At 43.0% G+C, this 18,292-nt stretch overlaps 1 protein-coding gene across 2 annotated transcripts in view; it reads right to left on the bottom strand.

Annotated features, from left to right (window-relative positions):
• The window catches only part of LOC6730338 (G protein-coupled receptor kinase 2), a 47,768-nt gene extending 29,547 nt beyond the window's left edge, over window positions 1-18,221 (bottom strand). The window contains exons 1-2 of one of the 2 annotated variants that reach the window (XM_016177907.3): window positions 17,459-18,221; window positions 13,038-13,085 (exon numbers count right to left, since the gene is read on the bottom strand). The gene's annotated coding sequence lies outside the window, so the exon portion shown is untranslated. The remainder of the gene's footprint in view (window positions 1-13,037; window positions 13,086-17,458) is intronic. The other variant, XM_016177906.3, reaches the window with a different exon arrangement.
• Between the last annotated feature and the right edge of the window lie 71 nt (window positions 18,222-18,292).

Genomic DNA, 18,292 nt, shown 5'->3' with positions numbered 1-18,292 from the left:
TATTCATGTTTCCTTTTTTGATTTCCCCAAACGCTGTCAACGCTCGGCTCCCAGGACTCCCTCTTTGCTAATTTGCGCTTTAATAAATTTCATTTGAATTTTGTGCACAATGAACTCTCGCGTTCCACAAGTTCTGGGCGTGGCAGAGCGCCCCTTTTAATTTGATTAGAATATATGTGACACGGAAATGTTTCGCAAAACAAACATTTTTCCACAGTGGCTTTTATCAAATTTAAATTGTATATTATTCCTTTGATAAGCCTTTTGCACTTTATTTCGACGGTTACTTTAAAAACTTATAATAAATCGTTTGCATTGAAATATATTGCTTTTGGAAAACAATTGGCATTGGTGTTTGTAAATAAAGGAAAAAAAAGACTTTTCGAAAAGTGTTTTTTCCCCAGAAACAATGTGTTTCCATTGCAGATCGCTAAATTTTGTTTGAAATTTTTCTTCGTTCATTTTCTGAAGGGTTTGCGTGTGTGTGGAAGCGCACAACTTATGATTTATGCATGTGGGTCATTGCTGTCAACACAAAGTGAAATAAGGCAAACATATTGCCGCCGCCCAGGAACAATAACAAGGCACGGAGACCGGATGCTGGGCGGGAAGAGGAGGAGAACCTTCGGATTTTATGCCTCAATAGGCCCCAAAATACAAACACAAACATGGGCACTTGTGCGAGAAGGGCCTTCGCCCAAGCCGAAAAGTATTTAAACTTATGCAACATTTCCAAGGAGGCCCATCGAATATTTATGTAAGAATGATTTATGAATATAACATAAGACCTGGCAACCTAGGAAATGCGGTTGCCCGCCTATTTCTAAATATTAATTGAAAATGATGGAAAAATATACCCGCCCAACATTAGCTGCCTTTCAATTTGAGCAACTCATCAGAATGCCTTAAATGCCAACGGGCGTATACGCAATTTCCGTGGATACAATACCAAAGCATACTTTTGAGCGTTTCATCAGCTGTCAACAGAAACAAAAGCAGAAACAAATCAATGGTTTATTTGCCTTCATCCATTTATTTTGTCTAAGGAATCTCCTATTATTTTATGTTGAATTTTTGTGAATAAGGCTGCTAAGTGAGCTGGAAAGGCAATTTCTATTATAAAATTGAGTTGCTGAACCTAGTTTACAGCGTATTTTAAGTACTTTCTGGGACTGCAGTTGAAACTTTATGATTGCTCCAATTTTACTCCAGTAATACAAGAAGTTTTACCCCTTCTCAGTACTTTCTCAAACATCAAAGCGAGCGAAACTCATCGTTTTCCCTCTTCACATCTAAAACATTTTGATAGACTTTTCGAAACACTTTTCCGCCACGGCTTTAGCTGTTGCCCTGAGTGCGATTAGCATATTTTCTTTTAGCTACTTAAAAATCGATTTATGCGCTGCCACAAAACAGCATTGACAGGCAATTAAAGACTCCGAAAGAAAGCTAATGAAATTTTTGGTCCTGCAGAAACCCAAGACTGTGTGAAAGCACAAAGCACATAGCACGCATCATCGACATTTTTCTTCCTTTCATTCCCGGGTTTTAATATTTTTTGGCGCCTGCTCTCTGCTCTGTGCTCGTCCTTTGATGATCAATGGCAGTAAAGAAATAGATTAAAAGTCCATTAAATTACTTTTGTGCCTCCAATATCAATGCCAATGCTTGGGGGCTGAACTGGAGCAGTGAAGCAATGGATGCCATTGAAATTTATTGCATCCCAAAAAGGGGGAAAAATTAAAAGGACTATAAAAATAATGGTAAACATCAAGCTGGGTATTTCAAAGGGATAGACCTCTCTAGATACCCTGCAAATATTCCATTGTATTACAAAAAATAAGTGATCTAAGGAGAATAATTCTCATATATTATAGAAATTTAATCCTTTTATTTCATATTATATTTATTGAACGTTTATGACACAGAATCGAAAATACTTTTTGCTACCACATAGCATTTGTCTAGGTTAATGAATGCTTCTGTGCCGCTGTGTGCGCCAACACCCAAAGCGACTCCAAATGCGAAGCATAAATAATGTCATAGATAAAAAGCGAAGGTACGCCGAGAAGTGCAGAGTGGCAGCGAGTGGCGGGCTTAAGTATTCAAAGTATTCAAAGCGAGCGCGGAGTAAATGATTCACAGCCTGCCAAGATATATGAGCTCCAGCAATTGCAAGTTAAATATTTACAAGCCACCGCTGGCGGAGATGCCACGAGTAAATGCCATGTGCGTGCGACTCTCTTATCGGCGAAGTTATAAATTGGGCTTTAAGCAGCCCTACCTTTTGGCTGGCGCTTTATGGCGCCCATAAAATATGATGGGCCCGATACCCAGATCCAGCTACCACCAGACATCCTGCCGCATTTCGGTTCGCTCACCTACGTAATTGAATAGAGCACTCCCATAATGAAGTCGACTAGCTGTCGGAGCAGCTGAATCTCGATGGGACCGCAAAGCCAGCAAACATCGCAGGCATTTGCCTTCGGGCAGCCAGATGAGGAGAACCAAGAGCAGGAGCACGGGCCACAGCCTGGGCAGGAGCAGGATTTTCATTTTCGATGTATTTCGATGGTAGTTGGTAGCTGGAAAAATGCGTCTGCGGTTAACAGCAGCGCCCGACCATCAGTCTGTGTATGTTTGCATCAAATAAATGGGCAATACAGACAGTCGAACGGACAGGAGCAACAACCCTCGGGCTGCGATGGACACGGAGTTATTCAATCTATTTGATGCCGAGCAGGCTGGCTGGCTGGTCCTGGTTAATTTGCACCCCGTCTCGCTTTAATTGCCGGTCGAAAGGATTGGCAGACCGACCGGCTTTGATTAGCTCTTAGATAAATTGCTTTTGGCGCTCACTGATTGCTAACAGGGCCACTTTGCGGGACTTATTAATGGGCGGGGATTATGAATGCGAGAGGCAATCAAGCGGCTGACAGATCCTGGTCAAGTCAAAAACAATCAAACAAACAAGAACACAAACTAGACCAACCCACATCGCATCAATAAAACCGAACTGAAGCCGAAGCTGAAACTGAAACTGAAGCTGATGGCCGACAAGAAAACACGTTTGGCCGGCTCTTGAGCTGGCCCATTACCGCTTGAGCTGGCCTCTTTCTTGGCCTCTTTCTAGGACACTTGAACTTGGCTTAGGGGAGTTTACGCTTCATTGAGCCATGAGATTTCATTAATAAAAAATGGCAAAAATGGAAAGCAGCCCCGGGAACGAGAACGCCTTGGAAAGCTGCAGGGAAATGGTTAGCAGCTTTGGGGCGAGGTGGCAGGCGGATTTAACTATTCATGAGCGAAAGTCGCAATCGCGCACACAAAGTGGGAATGATGGGCGGAAGGCATCAGGGTAAACACCATGAAAAATAAGTGGGGACTCTGGAGTGGGGGCATATCGCAGATACTAAAAGGAATAATAAAGTATACCCTAACACCCGAGACGGGTACTCAAGAAGTGTGGTGAGCTAGATCGAATGGCGGGAAATTTAAAGGTATATCACTCATCCTACTTAAGTTTTCAATTCCCTTTAAATTAATTCCACTTACTTATTACTTATTATCTTATACCTAACACTGCAGCTAACACAGTTAATGGACGCGAACCTGTGCAACTTTCATCCCACATCAAATGTGATTCAGCACTCTGATCGGATGGACACCACCCATAATATCCGACTGTCAAGGGCCTGCGAGCATTCAAGACCTGAGCCGAAATTGGAAAAACATGTTCTCCGATGCCGAATGCCACATCCAGATGGTGGTGGGGGAGTGATCCAAGATGGGGGAGCACAGGCAGACAGACAGTCCGTGAAAAGCGGAAGCATGTTCCAACGGTTCCTGCGCGTTCAGCTGCGAACAGCGGGACAAAAGCCATATCCATGTATGTATAGGAAGTAGGCTCCGAAAGATAACTGAGCTGGGCCAATGGGAAATGGGAAATGGAAAATCTGCGCCTGCTGGTGGCCGGATTTTCTCTAATTTCTGGCGCTGGGGGCGACATTTTAATTGAAATGTACGTGGCCCTAATCAACAGAACAAAAGCTGGGCGGTGATTGGGGGAAAGCCCATGACCCTCGCTCGCCTGCAGGCCAAGTACAAAACAAATTTCTGGGAAAACTCTACGACATGTTAACAGCAATCAGGAGCAGGGAAAGTCCAGCTACCAGCTACCAGATACCAGATAGCTTATTACGAAACGCTTTTGGCCAGGCAATCACAATAACAATTCCTGCACAAATGTGTGCGGGGCAAATACTTGTTTGCAATATTATGTAGATTACAGCCGAGAAGGTTGCGTTCGCTCGTTTCATTTCGGTTCCGTTGCTCCTACACTGAGTTCATAAAATGTCATGACCATAAACCCTTTCTCAGACGATTTAAGCCAAAGCAGCGTGAGGATTTGTTGGGTTACAGCGCTCAAGGTTTACGAGCCAACTGGATTTAATTCTGCGAAACTGTGCGGCCACCGAAATGGCCACACAACTTGACTGAAATCGACTCGCCTCGCCTTGACTTTTCGCGACCCACACTTTCCCAAGTATATATTTTCATTTATCTCCGCCCTATTATTTTCCTTTATTCGACATTTTCGAATGACAGTTCCCTTCCCTCCACAAAGTTACTAGTTTTTTACCCAGTTAGTGCGAACAGATAACTGGTCAAACTCAATTAAGCGACTTTTTGTTTCCACTTTTTCAAGTTCCCCCGAGCTGTGTGCCACATGCCACATGAAAACTAAATTCTCAACCACACAAAACAAAATGACTATATACGAGTATACATACGTAGTTCTTTCTTAGAATTCGCACTTTAAATGCGACACAAATAATCAGATAACCCCAGCATGCGTCAAAAAAATACATTTCTGTTGAGTACACCGAATTGTTTTCGTGAAAAAAACCCAAAAAACAAGCAACTAAACAGCAGGGAAATCGCAGGAGTAGCGTAATAACTAAAAGATAACAAATACAATAATAACAGCCAGCTCATTCACAATTCAAACAACCCACAAAAATTGTTGTGCGCATAAATCTTAACTATTTAGTTTAATAATGAATTTCCGCATGAATTATTTGCGGTGACACTAAGCTAATTAGCATTTGGCAAATTCCAAGCAGAAATTACAGCACCGACTAATGGCCTGGATAAATTGGTTTGGGACTATGCCAGCGGCCATGTTCCCTGCACCCAATTGACGCCATTTTGGCCAACTTTGTTGCACTCATTATTAGCATCGCACCATGCCACTGCCACGCCCAGAAGTCGAGGTCATCGGAGGGCAGGAGCCATAATTGGCCAGGGGCTAACGCAAGTGCATAAATCTGGTTAACGAGAATGACCAAAAGCCCCACGAAAATCAATACAATTAGGTTTATGAACGTTGGAAGGGAGTGGATTGTGTATTGCAAAGTTTCTAATGATTTTCGTACTCAAAAAGTATGATACTGGTGGTTTTACCAGCCACAATGGCAACCACTACTCATGCAAAACAATAGCACGAAAATGGTTTCTATTTAAATATTTTATTCAAACGATTTTCTATTCTCCTGGCTTTCCGACACCAGCCATATTTTATTATTATTTATGCAAAAGCTCTTTGGACTGCAACTAAAGCAGTGTAGAATGCAAACAACATGAAAACTTTGTAAAACCACTTTGCCATTAATAAAGAGAATCCATTAAATGAAATGAAAGTAGCCCAGTTGGCGAAACAATTTTTCTTAAGCCAATAGAACTCATTATTAAAAGGAGTTTTGCAATAAGTAAAGTAACACAAACACTTGTATTTAGCATTAAAGTAAATCTTTAAACACAAATAGAACAAGTATAAGCAGCTTTGAAAACTTCCTAAAAGGGATTTCACTTTATGAGGCTGTTTTGGAGAATTCCTCATTCATTAGAAGTTTTGTTTTGTCAACACAACAATTAGCTGCAATTAAAGTTCGGTAACAAACTTTCGAACCAATGACAAAATCAGGCTTGGGCAACTTTCCAACTTGGCCAACAGCATAAGAGGGTCGAAATGCATTCGGGCTGGGAATGGTGGGCATGTGTCAGCTGCCAGCTGCTAATCAGCAAACAGAGAAGACCACTCCATGTCCGGCTTACCAAGTAAGGTATGAAATGTTCCTCGAAAAATCTCGCAGAGAATTTAATTTGAGCAGAAGCTGAAGTTGAAGCTGAAGTTGAAGTTCGAGCTGGCAGTTGGCAGTAGAATGAAATAAATTGCACAGAATGCTGAATGCACACGAGTAGCGTAATATTTATGCAGCGGAAGCTTCGCAGCTCCAGAGATGCTTGGCTGCATTTCAATGGCGAGTGTGTAAACACCCTCCCGAAATCATACTCATACATACATATCGTTCGTCTGCACCCTAGCTGGAAAATAAGGGAGAATTCTTGCAAATGAACACAAAATGGGGGAAAGAATTCGAATAAATTAAAAGCATGGGGTATGCGAATAGCGAATGCCCCGCAAGTGGATTTTGAGTGCTCTGCAGAGCCCTTTGAGCTCAAGATCCTCGGGCTCAAATCCCGCTGGCATACCCTGCAAATACCCAGTGCATAAAAATAAGGAAACAACAACGGGCGAGCCAAATCTTTTGTATGCAGCACAAAAGAAGCGAAAGCAGCGAAAACCAAAGGCAGTCGGAGTCGAGGGAGCGACAGCCTGGCAAACACCAGTCGGGATAAGTTGCCAGAAAGGGCTAAGGACCCGAACCCGAACCAGGACCAGGACCAGTAACCAGAAACAGGACATCAAACTGTTCCTGAGCTGAATTTTTTCCGCTTTTTCGGTGGGAGTTGCAACTTAAATATTCCAGTGACGCCTTGAAGGAAAAGTCATTGGCCTTGCCTCATCCAGCTTTTCATGAAAAACAAAGCGGCAAGCCATAGGAAGCTGGAATGGATGGAAGCTCATTAGGTGCGAGCAATCAGCGATTGACTTGTATAACCTAACCCCCATGGAAATCGCAGACGTGTATAGCCAAGCCACATCATATGATAATCATGTGACAATTTCGTTCTTTTGTGATTGCACTGGGCGTTGAGTCACTCGCGTTTGTCCTATTGAAAAATACAATTAGAAGTGCGCGGCAACAAAGTGTCAGCAAAGAGTAAGACAAATAGCAAAAAAACAAAAGCAAAAGCCAATCGTTTGAAATCGCAATAAACTAGCTCCCCAATTTGCATGGTGCGAAAATTATCGAAGCACGACAAACGCAATTGGGCCATAGGCAGTCAAAGTCAAATATCCAATCCATGTAGATACACACAGATTTCCGACGGAGTGGGTGTGCGAATCGCGGATGGCGGATGAAGGTGTGACTTCAGATGAATCACTTTCGAAAGCGCATTTATCTGAAGGTGTTATGTGGATCAAGGACTGCGCACGCGAAAAACTGGGCCAACACAAACCCACTGATAACGAATCGCAGATAAATTGATTTATTAACCTCTTCCGGCAATCAAATATTAGTATAAATAGCCGTCGAGAATTAATCACAAGAATTAAGAACATTAAGAACAGTAGTTGATTGGTTCTATCATTTGATCTAACCTAGTGGACTGACCCCAACCATTCGCTCCTGCTCCATATCTCCCTTCTCGATCTCGATCTCGATCTCGATCTGCGTAAATATTTATGGTCTTGACAGCCATACACGCATGACGCTCACTGTTCGCTCGCCCCATTTGATCGCCGCAATATGGCACTGGAATTTGTATATGCTTATTGTTATTGTTGCCGCTTTGAACAGTTCCATTCATTCGTGATAGCTGCCATACATTCCAGACGACTTCGCGTCAAGCCTTCCATTCATGCGGATTGGGGCGGAGCGGCCTGGGGGGCGGGGCAGCGGCAGAGGCTCAGCGATTCTGTATTCTGTATTCTAATGGGAGACCTTGGGTGAGTTGGGAAACAACTAAAAAACGAAACAACAACGACGGCGACAGATCCCTCGATGCTGATGATGATGATGATGATGATATGGGGGGCTCCGTTCCAACCGCCGTGGTCCGCTTGCGAAATCGCCTTTTCGTTGTGATTTTCTCAGCCGACTTGTTTTCTATTACATAATAATGAGCGTAATTACATTAAAACGTAAACACGGCCGTGCAAACCGCAGCAAAAACAAAAAATAATGGGCGCAATAAATAATTCGCTGCTGTTTCAATTATAACCATTGGCAAATGTAATTGAAAACTTTGATGCTGGACGGCGAGCGAGCGAGCTGCTATGAATAATTGGATATTTAAATAAATATTTTTACGACTTTAGGCTATTATCGGAAACGGACTTAAAGCAAATGTTATTTTTAGCTGAGTGTGAAAAAGGATTAATAATTTATTAGCACCCCAAAGGCAGGTTTTTCATATCGAGCTGAAGAATCGAAATAAATTGCTTTTTTAATACAATCCACTTTTCCCCACTTAGCCCGCAAATCAAGCTGATCATCTGGTCTTGAACCTGACAAATTATTTGATTATTTGCTTTGGCCAGACAGACAGACAGATATAAATATGGCTCAAATGGCGAGCCACCCACATATTGGTAGCAATAATGGCCAAGGCCCGCGCTTTGCTTTGACCAAGTCGGCAACTTGGCTCCCACCACCACTGGTCTGAATAGAAGTGAATAAAATGAGGTAAGGCCACCTGTGTCTACTCTTTCCTTCTGCCATTCTGTGCGTGTCTGTCAAACTTCATTTGAATACTATGACGATGTATTATTGACATTGTGTACATGTTTTAATTTGGCATTTGCCGCCGGCCCCGTTTGGCCCCCTCCCCCCGCCACCTGCTATTAATTCAAGGAGGAACGGCGAACAAAAAATAAATAAAATAAAAGCGGTTTGTGCTTGACGTCACAGTGACGTCATTTCGAATCGACAGCATTCACCACATCGCTGCATAAACATTCATTTAATCATTCCATTCCGAAGTGTCTAAGCAAGTCAAAGCGCCGCCTGCTCAGAAACAGGTTCTTTCCAAGCTCCCACGTCGTGAGTGTTTCAATATTCTTGGACTTTTCAAGCGATATTTGTCTCCAAACAAGCACTCAACTATCGCAGTTATGCATAGCATAAATGTTTAGAATCCTACGATTTCAAAAAACATACATATGAGCTGAAAGGCTAAATCATTCAATTTATTTCCACACATTGCGCCCTACTTTCCGTGCAGCAACGAAACACGTTGTATATTGAATATTAGACAACTGAAAGCTCCAATCACTCATACTCACGATTTTCCGCTGCGAATTTTAATTTATTGATCGACATGATTGAGATTTTCATCTGCAGCCGCCGACTATTTGCACTTGCTGGCTGCACAAATACAAATAGTTTGTGCATTTGTTCCATTTTCCAGAAATACATTTATTATGTGCAAATATTAGGAGCGCTCGTTTAAAATATTCTTAAATAATATTTTATTACTGCCGCAGTTTTGTTGTATGCCGAATCCGAATCGGAATCCGCCGCATGTTTACATTTCATTCGAGTTCGCAGAGCTCTTAATTTAGTTTTATTTCTGGCCATTTGCATTAATTGCTAGCGACGGCCGGCGCTTTTAATTGATTTTTCAACACAAAGTGCATGCGATTTTAATGGAAACTTGAGGCATTTTATTTTGAATTCAACGACGTATCTCCGCCCGCCCGCTGCGCTCGTTCCCACTTATTTATTATTATTATTTTTGCGCATTACTACTAGTATTATTTTTTGGCACAAGGCTGCCGATTGCGTAAAAAGCTTGTCGTTGGCCATTGCTGCGCTTTTATGAATGACCGTTCGCCGGTCAAGTCGTTTGGATCTACATACATGAGCACACAGACCTCGTGTCGTAATTGCAGCTGATACAAAAAGCCAAAACAGACACGTCCGATTTGTATAAATCTCCGTCTCCTAATCGAAAGCCAAACAAATCGGAAATCGATCGCCCTCATCCTTTTGTTTTTCCAAGTTTTACATGCCCGCGCTAACGAATTTATCAATCAGCGAAACAACAAGCATTTGTTTTTTTTTTATTTTGAGTTGAATGCCATCATAAATGCAATGGCAGCACGTAAAGCGATTCTCCATCAGCACGATATCGAAATTTCCATTTCAATTCCCATGTTCCCTAATGACACAACGTCCTCGTCGATGTCCCGATGTTGACTCCTCCGAAATCGATGCACTTCAAGGTTGAAACTGTTATCCTTTGATCTCTTTTCCTGCCGCATTAAGTGTTACACAAGCTACTAAATGCTTAATTATGATTTAAACATTTCGGCACATCACTCCGCCCCGAGGAGACTCACGAATTCTGACCTGTTGGCCAGGAGGCCAGCCGTCAGTTGGCTTGAAGATGAGTTGAGCCGGCTTGGCTGTTAAGTAAATGTCAGGTCACCGGACCTGGCCAAATGGCCCAGCCGAGGCCGACAGCCAAGCCAACAGAGCAGTTGACGCCAATGCACAGGGACAACTGGCAATCTGCGATGCCCAGTTGGGACAGAAAATAGCCAATGGCCTTATCGGTGGTCCAGATGTCCATAGAAAACTATCGCACTTCTTCTAAATGATATATATTAAAGCCTGACTTTCCAAGTTAAAGCAATTATTCTCTAGAATTCGGCTAGATCACATATATGTAGATCTAAGAATGAATCGCATAAATCGCTAGTAAAATAACAATTGAAGATATCTTTTGAAATAAAACAGAAGAGAAACTCCATCAGACATTTAATCAATGACCCCCGAACACCTCGCAGATATTTGTGTGCCATTTAACCTTGACTCTTGCTGGCCAAAAGCTCAACTGGCTAAAATAAAGCCAAGTTGGCTGGCACTTGTCCAGATGGCAGCGATGACGAATGACGGGAAAGGGGGCACTTGGTCGAGTTGAGCCGCGCTGAGCTGAGCTGAGTTCAGTTGAGTTGAGTTGACATGCATATGCATAAATTTGAAAATGCTCTATTTACTCGGGTCGGCGGACGAATAAAAATGGAACTCGTATAGCTGAGTCAATATTTTACCAAAGTTTTGCCCACTCTCCGTTAAACACTCACACCCGCGCTAATGGTGGCACTCGAGTCTTTGTATTCCTTGGCGTTCTGCTAACCGAAATACCTGCAAATTGACCAAGGGACAATGATGACGTGTCCCCGCAACGAGGGGTATTCTTTGGGTTGCCAGGGTTCCGATTACGGAAGATTTTTGAATTATATCTATTCTCTCGAGATTTATGTGCCACCACGGGGGTTTTGATACCTCATTTCCTTCTGTTTATTTGAAATCAATAACCAACTCACACCCTAACATAATTTATGGTAGCATTTGCAGGGCATTCGACTCGTCGACACTTTTGGCAGCCTTGAGGCTCCACATTCCCCACGATTTACGATTCACGATTCACGATTCTGTGGCATGTCCGTAGGAACCTGTGTGTTGATTCGGCTTAATGCAAATGCTCAATCATTTCGCGCCGCCGGGCATTCTGCTCCTAATTTGATGTACGACAAATGTGCCAAAAGTTGTCAGAAGCATAAAAACAAAGGGAAAATCAAACTCCCAGGTAGACACACAAAAAAAAAGTGTTGCGGGAGGATCTGACGACCGACAGTGTTGTGTCAGAGAATTTATGAGCTCATAAACATTTCAGGCAAAATTCGTCATGACGTCGCCAGTTCCTTTGGGCCAGGACGTGGCCCAAATGGGAATGGGAGTGGATATGGGTATGGTATATATCGTAAATGGTCAATGGCAAGCGCCAGCTGCGCGTTCGGGAATACTCCGGCATGGGCCAGGAAACTTTCTTTGTCACTTCGAGTGCTCCACAAAGTTGGCTGACAAGTGCAATGGAAAAATAGCAGAAGCGCCGAGAACGGGTGGCGCACAAAAAATAACAAACTAAATTTGAAGTGCAACAGAAACTTTTGCTCCGCCCTCGACTCGGAAAAAATATGTTGCTAACAAGTTTGCATTTTGTTGCTAATCGCCTTTCCCGGCTGCCACGCCCCTTCCGTGGGCGTCGCTGGCAAATTACCTAGGCAAAAGTTGTGAGCCCCAGAATCAACAAAGGCCGTTTGTCGTCGCACAGAACAAATGTTGTGCCCCGTGTTTGCAGCAAATGTCAACGTCGCAACAAAAGGCACCCACCAGCTCGGCAAATGTGTCGTCAGTCAGCAGGGAGGACAAATGTTTAAAAATTTATAACAATAAATAACAAGTTTAAATGCAGCACACTCGAAGGGATCCCAACAACCGTTCGGTGCCATAAAACACGTACGGAGCAGACGACACGAGACTTTTACGGGGTTATCTATATTTTATTACCATTACATTTAGTGCGGACGTTGCAGGATGTTTATGTTTTTATAACGCCCCTACTTCCACTAATATATTGCTTAAGATTGCTATATTACGCACAAAAACATTTCGAACACAAATTAAACTTAAAATTTTGGTATGCAAAGAGTTATCAATCTAATACTGCCGACTAAAAGCAATCTTAACTCTTTATCAAAAGTACTCAGTTATGCACACCTATAATTAAATGTATTTGCGTAGTTCGAGTTCTCAGTTAATTTTGCTTATCAAGAACACATGCTAAACTGTAAGCACTTCAAATAAACCAAGTGACTAAGACTAGAAACATTTTTAAGACCAACACATTTTCGCACTACGAGTCTCTTGTAAAGTGAATGAAAAATGATTTGTGTTCGCGTGGCAGATACATTCAATAAAAAATGCGATTGGCCACTGAAAAAACAAACTCATCCGACGTCAGAAAACACTTAACGTTAGCAGTTCGCTGAATCGCTGCCAGTTAGAAGTTTCTTTGGGGAAAATTGCAACCAGACTGTCGCTGAATGAATGCCAATTCATTTGAATGAGCGTCGTGCTCGTCAATCAAATGAATCTATATATGTCGCTGGCTTTTATAGGTTCTATCTATGACATAATTTATGGCGAAACGTGAGTAGTGTGTCTTATCAATTGGCCAGATAAAATTCTTTGAGCCCGAGGGAATCGTAAACTCACCTTTGGCTTCTCCAAATGGAATTGACCGATTCGCTGATAGCTGGGCAACTGAAAGAGATAGTGAAACAGAATTCGAATTACCAAATGCAAGAATAAACATTGTTTACTTGGAATGGAGTTTTTAAAGATAAATGTCCGAGTCTTACTCATTCTGGCCACTTCCATACCAACAGACCACCCAGGATCTGGCTTAAACAGAAATTCCCGGAATCTCTGGGGCCCTCTGATTGCTGATTCCTCCCTCCCTCCACCCATCCCCTCGCATTATTGTTAATGAATTCTACACGTATGGCGGTGCCTCGAATTGGGCTCCATCGGATTCGGTCGAAAAAATCCTGTTTGCAGTCCAGGTTTTGCATAAAAATGTGGCCATACCCTTTGGCCGGTTAGTCATAATCGATTTGTCGCGGTGGGAGAAGTCACTGCCACAATATTTCAGCTTAAAATTAACCAGAACATTTACGAAAATCTGTTAAAACCGGGTTGGCAAAGTTCAAGGCCTTAACCCATATGTTACTTTAATTGTATATAAATTATCTTATTTTAATTTGGACACGCAACCGGTTACAAAAACCCGCTGAACGCCGCTTCCTATTCGGCTTAAATCCTGTATAAATATTTTATGGCATAAATAAAATAAGTTAGCAGCTCAGCAAATGTTCTTTTATAAACTTTTATCAATCGATGGGAAAGTGGTTTTGACAATCGCATAATTTTCAGTCAATTTAGATGGTCCAGAATGCAATAGCATTCATTTATTGCTTTAAAATACTTTTTACTGAATTATTTGATCAACAAGGGTGTTCCAATCTTCGACTACCGTTGGCGAATTTCATTTGGCTCCTGCTCCTTCCTCTTCGTTTCATTTGGCCAACTCGCTGTTGCCAAGGCTCCAAACTTGGCCGAGACGCAGTCAAGGTGTTGGCCACGTTGCGTTGCCACTTTTCCTCAGCACTTTGCTGTTTCGTTATGGTTTTGCTTCGGCTTTGTGATTGGTTTTTAAGTGCATGGGACGCCGACAACGATTTACCTTTCCTTCCAGCTGTTTGGGCTGCAAAGTTTCAATGACACTTTGCATAATTTTTTTGAGTTCTCTGCTGATGGTGGGTGATGGATCACGATATCCTATTTTTATGTTGACAGAGGCAGAGCCCCCGAAAAAATCCAATTTCTGGACCTCCCTCAAAAAGCCGGCAAACAAAACCGGATAGAGGCGAAAAGGGCGAGCAGAGCTTCCCATTAAATGGCAAAGTTTAAAGGTTGATGCGACAAAGTGGTAATAATACTCAGTCAAAGCTAGGTGGCAAGGGGCGGTGGGCGGGGCCGACAAGGGTTTGCCTTTAATCAAAACTGAAAATAGAGAGACAACAAAAGCGTCGAAGCGGCATAAGCCGAACAATTTCGGGCACAGGAAGGGGACCTGAAAAAGAAGTCCAAGGGAAACTTCTTTTTTGTCTCTGTGTACTTTGTGACTTGTTTTCCCAGAGGGGAGGGGCAGCGGTTATTTCGGGGGCGGTTGTGAATGTAAAACGCTTCTCGGCAGACAAGAGCAAATAACACACAGAGCACAGCCGCCAGCCAAATATCCCGGGAAGAACAGTGCGATGGAAGCTCTTTCAAACGAAAGTTTATCAAGGTCATTACGCCATGCTGGCTTCCCTTTGCTCCATGGCCACCACCCCACCTGTCATTGCCGTCTCGTAGATTAGCACCAGGCATTTCTGTTTCTTCTTATCGAACTACGACAGACTGGGCAGGTGGGTGTGTCAGGCGGTAGGTGGTAGGCACTTGGAAACGAAGAGGAGCACGCAGGAGGGGAATCATTAGGAATCAATTCCAGTGCGCTGGGACGGAGAGGTGCTGTATTACCAAGTTTGGTGTGTGCATATTAGTAAGTTGGAAGGAACCTTTCACGCTGCTTGTTTTCAAAACCCATTAGGCATTTTCTCAATTAGGCAGAAGCCTTTTCATCTATTCGAAAATAAAGTAAAAGAACCATCATTAAATGGCTTTTCACTCGAGGTGATTCGATTAAATTTGCATGCCCTCCGGAGATTTCCTTTGGCAACTAATGAGCCCACCATGCGCCATCCGCCCATTTCCACTGATCCCGATCCCACCCACCCCGCTCACACTTTTCCGACATATTCCGCAAAACTTTTCTCACATTTCACTCCAACTTTTTCCACACACGCACAAGGAACTCGAACTGCAAGTTCTAATTGAATTTAGTTTTATTAGGGCACATGAAAGGAAAACACAGGGCCTGGAAAAATGGAAACCTCGGGAGCGCTTTCGGTTTTCATTGGCTGCCAAGGGGTGAGGAAATCTGGTTTTCTTAAGGGCCAGGCAAATCCCATATTCTCAATCAAGGAAGGCAGGATTAATTAGATTGAACGAGGAGGGAACCTCAGAGCTCCTTTGTAAAACCCAAAGTCACAAGAAAAACAGGCACCGAAGTTGGTAAGCCGATTCTGGACAAAAACCAGCAAGTGAACAAAAGGCGGCGACCACAAAAAATTGATTTAAGCTGATTTTCGGGGCATTTGTGTTTTCTGTTTTTTTTTTTTTTCAGAGACCAACAATATTGACCGACGACCACGCCCAGTTCGGGCAGCGTGAGGGGCGTGCGGCGCAATTAATATCAATTCCCGTTGGGCCATTAACACGAGCCAAAAACATATTGGCTAACAAGTGTCAAAGTCGCGCCAAATTAGCGCAGAAGGCGACGATGATGGCATGTGGGCGTGGTCGGGATTGGAATTGGAATTGGGAAGTTTAGTGGGCTGGGTCCAAGTGCTGGCGTTGATATCCTGCCAAGGGAAGAGCAGCATGTGGCCAACCCTCCTCCGCTCGTTGTTTGGGTCCTGCCCTCATTGATAATAATATTCGATTGGGTTTTATTTGCCCATGGGGTTGGCGCTGATGGTTTATTGTTGTCTGCACGGGGCCCAGGATACACAGGATACACATGTTTCTGCCAATTGCCTACGTCATCCTGTGGGAATGGGTTGTGGGTTCTCGCAACTCGCAACTCGAGTCGATAAACTGTGACGCAAGCCCTCGAAACATGGAAACAATAGTTGCGACCTGACAGTTGAAAAGGGCACCCCATGGGGTCACACATCAGAGATCTTGGACTTTAACCATCACCATCTGCGGAGCAGAGTAGAGGTCTTCTGTGAATGGCACATTGACTCCCATCCTCCGATGAAAAGCGGAAACGTTTATCAGCTAAACGTCCAGCTCGTCTTAATTATGCAGCCGGCGAGGCGATTCTCAAACAATCAGAGACACCCGGCTGCCGATGACGTCCCACAGAAAAAACAACTCGAAATGCAGAGGCGATAAGGAAAGTACATCGGGATATTGCGAGGGTCGCCCTTGAAATGCGGGGGAAAGTTACGCTTTTGGGGAAAAACTATTTTTAACGACACGCATTTGTCAGCTGCAAATGGAAACGGGAATTTATTGCCGGGCAACCACGCTGATTTATGGTGATTTCAAAATGGTTCCACTAATTGGTTTGCGTTCTTTTCCGAGGTTCATGCTATAAAAATACAGATTTTGAGTTTGAGTATCGCAAATAGTTTTCTGTTAGTTTTGGAAATAGGTTTCATGAATTATGGGGAAATTTCATGTGCATCACATCCCTGATAAAATTTCGTCATTTTGAATAGAACGCACAGTATTTTGAAAGTAGTGTGCAAGTGATTAATAAGTAAATATCTTGAATTAATGTTTATCAGCTCTGAAAACTTTACGTAAATGTAAAATGTATGATTCTAAAAGTCAAAATAATCAGTGAACACGCATGGCAGTGAGTCAATATGGTAAATGCCCAATATATTTTTGTGTGAGCAATAGATAATATTTCAGGATATCTTGGTAAATGCAAAAATAACATGCTGACGTATGTGTCTACCAAGTCATTGATAAATTGTTAGAGTTTATGTAAAAAATAAACAAATTATTAATGATCCAACAATTCCACCGATTACCTCGATAACTTTTCGTTTATTTACCAACCGGCCCTCTTCAGCGGGTCAAATGATGGACGAGAACAACGAGACAATAAATAATGAGCTATAAATATTCATATTGTGCATTGTTTGGCTGATTGCTTGCATGTGTGCATCTGTGCATGGGCATTTATGCATTTAAAGAGCAAAGAAGGAGGACCTACTGATAAGCATTTCCCGATTGCTTTCACTTTTCAATCGATTGGCGTGGGGTGACAGGGATGGCGCGAGTCCTGCGGCATTAATGCAATTAATCGCCAGGAGAGACAAGGCCAACGTGTGTGTAATTTACAGTTACCGTTAAGTGCTTAAGTGCAAAAGAGGGGAACAGCCAGTGAGTTGTGACCACCGAGGAGCAGTAGAAAATAAGGTGATTTCAAGCTGATTAATGAGACTTACCTGTTTGTTTGATGTGCTATTTAAAGCTCCACTGTGAGTTTCGGCTGGTTGGAATTTTCGCAACAAATGTGTGGGTTCTGATAAGAAAGCGGGCGTTGATAAGACGCTTTCCTTTCTCTCTCTCTCTTTCTCTCACTCTACCACTCCTTTCGCACACCACGGCAATTGCAGCATAAACAATTTGAAAGAACAAGAAGAAGAAGCGACACGCCTAGTGGGCAATTTTCCGGCCTTTTCGTTGGGAAATCTGCGTTGTTTTGGCTTTGCGCTCTTTTTTGACTTTGCCTTTTGGCTTTGCGCAAGAAATACTCTTTGATTTTTGTTTTTCTTTTCAATTTGACCGCATTTGTCGATTTTGGTTTTCTTTTCGGTTGTTGTTGCGGCTCTCACCAAAATTCACACACACAGGCGCGCTCTCACACATGCACAGATGGGCGGGCACACAGAAACACACACACGCACACTACGACACACGCGGCGTTTCGTTGACGGAAAAGATACGAAAAATACGGCGTGAAATTCCCAGCTTTTTTCGAAAAGGCTCGCAAAACAAGGGCTCGACGCTCTTGCGGTTTTCCGATTGGAGGAGTGGCTTTTCTGAGACGGCACACGACGACGTTCGCAACTGGGCTTTCTGCAAGTGCCCAAAACTAACGATGGATCCGCGAATTGCCTGCTCGAAAAATATTGGAGTCTTCTGTAAGACCGTCGTTGAGTTAGTGAAAGACGTCTTCGACTCGCGGTAAAAAACTCTAAACGCGTAAAAAGACGGACTAATTTTGGCGGACTGCGCCGTGCTGAAGTCTCAGCTATTTTATAGCTAGCTTGCGCTAG

This window comes from Drosophila simulans, chromosome 3R, assembly GCF_016746395.2.
Source record: "Drosophila simulans strain w501 chromosome 3R, Prin_Dsim_3.1, whole genome shotgun sequence".
Lineage (NCBI taxonomy): Eukaryota > Metazoa > Arthropoda > Insecta > Diptera > Drosophilidae > Drosophila > Drosophila simulans.
This window is presented reverse-complemented; position numbering and strand designations above follow the sequence as displayed.